The sequence below is a fragment of the Pelobates fuscus genome, chromosome 8 (assembly GCF_036172605.1).
Source record: "Pelobates fuscus isolate aPelFus1 chromosome 8, aPelFus1.pri, whole genome shotgun sequence".
Classification (NCBI taxonomy): Eukaryota; Metazoa; Chordata; class Amphibia; order Anura; family Pelobatidae; genus Pelobates; species Pelobates fuscus.
Window position 1 is genome coordinate 45318886 of NC_086324.1, and position 7257 is coordinate 45326142.

Below are 7257 nucleotides of genomic sequence, written 5' to 3' on the forward strand. Positions count from 1 at the left end.
TATCTCAAACTCTAAACAAGGCAGGAAGTCATTAATATGCTCCTGCCTAACATATATAAAAATAATCCATGGATTTGCATAATTTGACAAGCGAAAGTTTGTCATCTCCTGGAACTAACCTTGACTTATATTATCCTGAAAGTATCTTTTAGTAAGTAAAGTGTAGTAAGACTAGCCTCTAACTGGTGGATTGATGGCGTACACTGCCCACTTTATTGAATGCTTAGTTTGGCAAAAAATATATAAAATGGGCTTAACAATTGCTGTGTATGAGATGCCATTAATCGCGATAGTTTCACATAACGTCCCTCAGTGTAGCTCCGCAACAACTACATAGGGATGAATAAAAGTCTGTTTTTTTTTTTTTTACTAATCTGTTGAAATTGAATCTCCTATGGGGTAGCTGCCGTTCCTAAAGATGCTGCCAAGTGTGATCATATGGAAAGCTCAGCTTAAGGTCCATATTATATATTAGACAGTGGCATATTTCTTCATTCTTCTAGCTACTTGTAGAACCTATACCTAAATGTGCTCTACTGCACACTACTTAGTGATGCTCAGCCATCGGTATATATTCAGTATGGTTTAATCCTGAACAGGGTTTTGATCAAGATTCTATCTGGAATTGAAGAGCATATTTTGTTCTTTTCTAACTAAGATTGAGATGTACCTCTAATAGTAAAGTGGATTAAATGAGACTTCTCTAGCACAGGACTTCTACAGCCTTTACTCTATGGAGCCAGTCAGCTTTAATAAAGGAGTTACAGCAACAGCTTCGAGTTCCTGAGATGGCAGCAGTTACAATGCTGATAGTGAGCAGCTTTCCCAAGGCTAGTTACAGCTGAAATAACGAAGAAAGTCTAGCAAGAGAGCAACATCTTTTGGAACCTTCTAGAATGATAGCTACTACAGGTGTGACCAAAAAGCCAATAGGTCTAGCAATGAGACCTGAAAGCAGGGGCCCTAAGTATAGGTAAGGTGTGATTTCATTCTAGTCTAACCAATTGAAAGCAGCATCTTCAGTTGGGTTTACTAACTGGATCTCAATTCACAGGTGGCAATTTGTGACCGAGGATTTGAGTGTCCAACTGCGTGGTTCTAAAATCTAAGCAAGACTTTCAAAAGGTGAGTACTCTAGTTTTCTTTCTGACTCGTTTAATCTCAAACTATGCAAGTGTCTATTTTCAAGACTTTTGCGCAAATCTTTTTTTTTACTTGCGATGACTCAAATTCCTGTTAAAGGACCACTATAGGCACCCAGTCCACTTCAGCTCAATTAAGTGGTCTGGGTACCAGGTCCATCTAGGGTTAACCCTGCAGCTTTAAACATAGCATTTTCAGAGAAACTGCTATGTTCAGGGTTAATCCAGCCTCTGGTGGCTCTCATTGACAGCCGCTAGGGACGCTTCTCACTGTGAAAATCAGTGAGAAGACGCTGACGTCCATAGGAAAGCATTGAGAAATGCTTGCCTATGGACTGATTGCGTGCGCGGCTCTTGCCGCACATGTGCATTCAGCACTGACGTTGGAAGAGGAAGAGTTCCCCGGCGGTGGAGAAAGGTAAGAGTTTCAGCCCGGTGCCAGGAAAATGAATTTGTTTTCCTGGCACTATAGTGGTCCTTTAATCTACGCCCAATCTGCCCAGGATTTATACAACCAGTCATTTCTTTTGGCTGTAGATAAGCAGGAATTTGGTTATTTGCATGTGAAAGGATCTGTGCGCATGTCTAGTGTTTTCTGTATGTGTGATACCTAAAAGTTTAACTCTGCAGTGGTCACACACTGCCTTGTTGGGTTAAAGGTTCCAACAGTCTTTTTGTTGATTGGGGAAAAACAAATGTAGGTTCTAGTATCTCATGTGACTTTTCAGACATTTGGAAACATGGCTGATTGTGACCAAAACATGTAGTTCTTCCAGTGGCGGTCTGGTGCTTTAAAGGAGCACTATATAGTGCCAGGGAAACAAACTTTTTTCCTGGCACTATGGGGTCATTGTGTCCCCTCCACCCTCAGGGCCCCCTCCCGCTGGGCTGAATGGGTTAAAACCCCTTCAGCCTCTTGCCTTTCTCCAGCGTCAGGCTCTCTGTGCTAGGGAACTCTCCACCCCCTGCCAACGTCAAATCCACATGTGTGTGGCAAGAGCCGTGCACATTCAAACAGCCCATATGAAAGCATTACTCAATGCTTTCCTATGGACATCCAGCGTCTTCTCACTGATTTTTCAGTGAGAATCGTGGTAGCGCCTCGAGTGGCTGTCAGGGAGACAGCCACTAGAGGCTGGATTAACACTCATTGAAACATGGCAGTTTCTCTGAAACTGCTGTTTTCAGCTGCAGAGTTAACCAGATGGACCCGGCACCCAGACCACTTCATTCGCTGAAGTTGTCTGGGTGCCTATAGTGGTCCTTTAAGCTCTAAACTCATGCAGGCTTCTGTCCTCTGCAATACCCTCACCCTTATGTTCCCTTATTAAAATAGCCAGAGCATCTACTGTATGGTGCTTATGAGAGTCTATAAAGTACCCAAGAAATAATCCATATTAATCTAATCTGTTGCCATTTGCCAAGTCATAAAAGGAAAATGGCTGCCTGGCAAAACATCACTAGCCTAAAAGAATTACACAAAATTGTTAATTTTTTTTTCATTTTTATAAACCTGTAACTGTTGAATTGTATCTATTTCCCCAGTCCCAGGCTTCCTTGAAAAGGTATTGGATGTTAATGCAAGTATTATCTGAGTTATGTGGCCTTGCTAGGCACATGACACACTTCCTAAAGGAGTACTAGAGGGTCAGGAACAAAAGCATGTATTTCTGACCCTATAATGTTAAAATCACCATCTAGTCCCCTTGGGGGCCCCCTCTTGCCTCCTTTAAATATAGTACAATCTTGCTTGTATTCAAGCCTGAAGTTGCTGATTTTGTCCCGTTTGCCTCAGAACAGCAAGATGCTTGCTGGCATCAGAAGTGTGGTTCTGAGCCAATCCCAATGCTTCCCCATAGGATTGGTAGAGACTGTCAAGGAGGCAGATCAGGGGCAGAGCCAGCACAAGTCAAACAGTCCTGACCAATCAGTATCTCCTCAGTGATGACTGAATCAGTGTCTCTGAGGAAAGTTGTGTCTGCATACAGAGGGAGGAGATACTGATGTTATTCAAACTAGGCAAGACTGAGATGGGAAGTGGCTATACCAGACATCTAAGGAGTGGCCAGTTAAGTTATCACTAGGCTGTAATGTAAACACTGCATTTTCACTGAAAATCCAGTGTTTACAGCAAAAAGCCTGAAGTGAATGATTCTACTCACCAGAACAAATGCAATAAGCTGTAATTGTTCTGGTGACTATAGTGTCCCTTTAAGCATTTGAACAGTGGGCAGTTTGGCAGGTGTAACATGTCTCCTGATTGCAGTTCTGTTAGGCCTTTATCAAGCTTTAGGTTGAGATTGCTAAAAGCTTGTAACACTGGTGTGTAAGAGCTGATAGACTCTGTGAATTAGTTCCATGAAGGGGTGTTTGTAGTGTAGGTGGGGACATCCAGGGTTATTCAACAAATGTGATCAATATGGCAAAATAAAGGTCACAACAGACCCGACCCACTGTCTGTGATTTAGTGGAGATTGGAATGAATTTTTTCACAATTTTTTTTAATTTTTATTTTATCTGAGTTGTGGCCTCGCTAGGCACATGACACACTTCCTAAAGGAGTACTAGAGGGTCAGGAACAAAAGCATGTATTTCTGACCCTATAATGTTAAAATCACCATCTAGTCCCCTTGGGGCCCCCTCTTGCCTCCTTAAATATAGTAAAATCTTGCTTGTATTCAAGCCTGAAGTTGCTGATTTTGTCCCGGTTTGGCTCAGAACAGAAAGCTGCTTGCTGGCATCAGAAGTGTGCCTTTTTTCCCCAACCTTCTACTATTGAACAGGCTTTTAGATGGTGTAAAATTTCAGTTCCGCATTGCAGTGTTAACTATAAATGTATTCATATTTAGTTTGTATTCATGGAGATTTTTTGCCATTTCTGTGTAGTGAGAATTTCGTTAAGTGCATTTGGACACAACAAAGTTGATCGTGCACTTGGTGATTGAGAGAGCTAGTCGGGACAAACCAGAAAGGTGGGTATTCTATTTTTGTATAACTTATTTATTACAGTTTGAGGCTCATAGGAGTTCTGTCCAAACAGCTGCTAGTGCTATAACAAATGGGCATTCTGGACTATTTGGGAGTTTTTTGTTTGGGCGTAGTCTACTAAACTTAAGATTTACATAGATTTTAATTTGAAATCTGCACATTCAGCTTGGCTGTTATGGTTTAGTATTTGTAAGTTTTTGCCAAACTGTTCAGCAGTTCATGTTTTTAAATGGTTTTTGAAGACAACCCAGTTTAAGTTGGAGGGTGGATAACTGCAGAGTTAAGTATCTACTTTTGTCGAGTGTTTGGATTAAGTGATTAAAATAAAACTGGAAGCCTTTCAGCCGTAGAATTTGCAGTTATTTGTACTTGTTAACAGCTGATTGTATTAATTGTTACTAATGTAATTATTTTCCTTCTTTAAGATTAATGCATTTGTTTGAAGAACATGAGACTACAGCAACTGGAAAACCTTCACAGCATTTTACAAATGTTCCTAAATATTAAATCAATACACCCTCTATCACTTGATTTAAGCAATGTGGACAACCACACTCGCCTCACACCAGACATTAAGTTGTTGCGTTTTTTTTTTGTTGCAGTTTCCTATGTAATTAAGCATACTGATTATTTATTTATACATTTGATATACACTCTAGTTTCACTTTTGTCAGTGTTGCTTGAAATCAATTTCCCCTCCCATACTTCATTTCATTCTGGACAAACCTGTACTTGGTTTACTTTTTGAACACTCCTTTAATTTGCATATTACCCTGTTTCCCTGTCATCTTCCTATTGTGTTGTCATTTTGCCATACCTGTTACTATGGCATTTTTTTCCTCTCCTTTTTCTGTTGAATGTATATGTATCATTAAGTTTTTGTTACTAAGCATTTAGCATAGTACTGTAATTCTTTTGGATGTTCCTGAGGTACACTCCTCTAGGAAATCTTTTTATTTTTATTTAATAAATTAATCAAAGGTGAAGTGTGGCTTATTTTATTAGTGCTTTAGGACATTATGTGGAGAAATGCAAACATTCACGCCATACATTTCACCATATTTAATTTTTGTGTTGGATATTGGCTTAATGTAAGTTTGACTACAGGATTTATTAATTTAGGAGAAAAACCACAGGGCGAAACCCTTGGCAGTCTTGCATTTCCCTTAAGGGGACACTCAATTTAATCATTTTTGGCACGGCTTACAAAAAATGCAGAGCTCCTGTCTGCAGCCCTTTCCTTTAGATAAGTTACAGGCTTTTATTTTGTGCTGGGGAACTGAGCAATAGGGGGGTGGGGGGGGGGGAGAGGAGGATGTATTGAGTGAACATATGATCATGACTTTCCTATGCTTAAAGGGGTCCTTCCATACAATAAGCCACTTGTGCTCATTAGATTGAGTATACAACTCTATCTATAAATGTATAGATTAGGAGGAAAAAACCTCTGCTCTCCACCAATGGCAACCACAGTGCACATACTATGGTTGCTATGGAAACTCCATATTTGGCACTTCCAGGTGGGTGTTTAGCAAAGAGCTGGAACAGAGTTAATGTGAGTAAATTATCTTACACTTAACTGCCCCTGTCCCCTTAACCATGCAGCTGAAAACATTGCAGTTTTAGGGAAACTGTTTTTTCAGCTGCAGAGTTAAGGGGACAACCAATGGAGGTGCTTCCTGCAGTTTATCAAACTTTTATTCTGTGAAACGACACTGGTCTTCCTCACGCATTACATGAGGATATAAGCGTCTTTTAAATCCCAATTTCTTAAGGGGAAGGCCCATTGTGTGTTGCGCATTTGGTTTCAGCTTGCAATGTCGGAGGAGACTGAGCCAGCACAGGAAAGTGGGGGGTAGTTTCTTTAGCCTTTGATAGCATATTGGGCGGTCAGCAGAGGGATACTATAATCATATTAACCCTTTTCATTCTATGTCTGGAGTGTTCTTATAATTATACCAGAGCATGGGACTAATGGGGGGTATTTGATTTTAGGAACTTCTGCTTAATTGCAAAAATATAGTCATCGTAAACTTGTTTTCCCCTACTGTGTCAAAGTTAACTGGCGCTGGTAAAGCAAAAATAGTCTGGCTGGATTCTGTCTTTTTATTGCTAATTTGATCCTCTTTACTGTCATGCCAGGGCTAATGTCTTTACAGACCTACTTTATACTCTTGGACCAATTTCTGAGTAATCATGCAAGACTGATTAGCTCCACTGTCCTCATGCATGCACAAGGAGATACCATGCTAGAAGATGGGACACTTGGAAGTGTATTGATATTCAGGTTTTGTTTTTTCCCTCCAAGTAAACCTACATAAGAGCCCTGACTTTATTTTGGGAAATCCCTTGAATGCAATTACACTTGAGTAATTGTACTGTGTGATATAAAGGAATTTCCTCCTCTCTCCCAGTTTTCAGCCGTGTGAGGTTCAAAGTAAAACGGTCTTGCTACAAGATATGTATTGATAAGAATAACTATAGGTGTATAGCACAGGTAACTAAATGTACTATTCTAGTGTAGCAGTGATGGAGAACTTACAAAAGTTGAGCCAGTGAAACATTCAATATCACTGGCCCATACAATTTATTAAAATCTGTCAAATCGAAAGATTTTGCTGTAGTATTTACACTTGACATTGTGAATGAGACAATATAAACATGGTGAACTAACTTCACTATAAATGGCAACTTTGATTCTATTTTGAAGAGGAAGTTCTTACCACACTGATAAAGTCAAGATGATGCCCTGTAGAATCCCGTTTTGTGGATTTCTAAATGTAATTACATCTCAAACTGTTAAATATAACAATGTAATTGTTCCCTTAATTTTCTAAGCTTATAATAGGCTGCAAAGAGTTTCAGATTAAACATTTTGGAAGGATCTTTTCCTTTCTTCAAACTAAGGCATATATGCAAAAAAACACAAAATGTAATCTTATATTATAAAGCATTGGGGAAAAAAAATTTAAATTGCTAGGTGGAGTTTTACAGTCCACTTACCTAGGGGTTACATATACATACACTTACTCCCAGCAGCTGTAGCATAGCTGTTAGGTTGATGGACATTGGATCTGTTTCAGAATCCTTTGTGCACTGACAAGTCTCATAAATTCGACATGTGACA

General features: G+C 39.7%; 1 long non-coding RNA gene across 1 annotated transcript; it reads left to right on the top strand.

The window, feature by feature from the left end:
* Positions 1-525: 525 nt before the first annotated feature.
* Positions 526-5280, top strand: LOC134571490 (uncharacterized). Its single transcript, XR_010085199.1, has 3 exons — positions 526-1125; positions 4029-4114; positions 4556-5280. It is a non-coding gene; the product is annotated as an uncharacterized LOC134571490 (long non-coding RNA).
* Positions 5281-7257: the final 1977 nt, after the last annotated feature.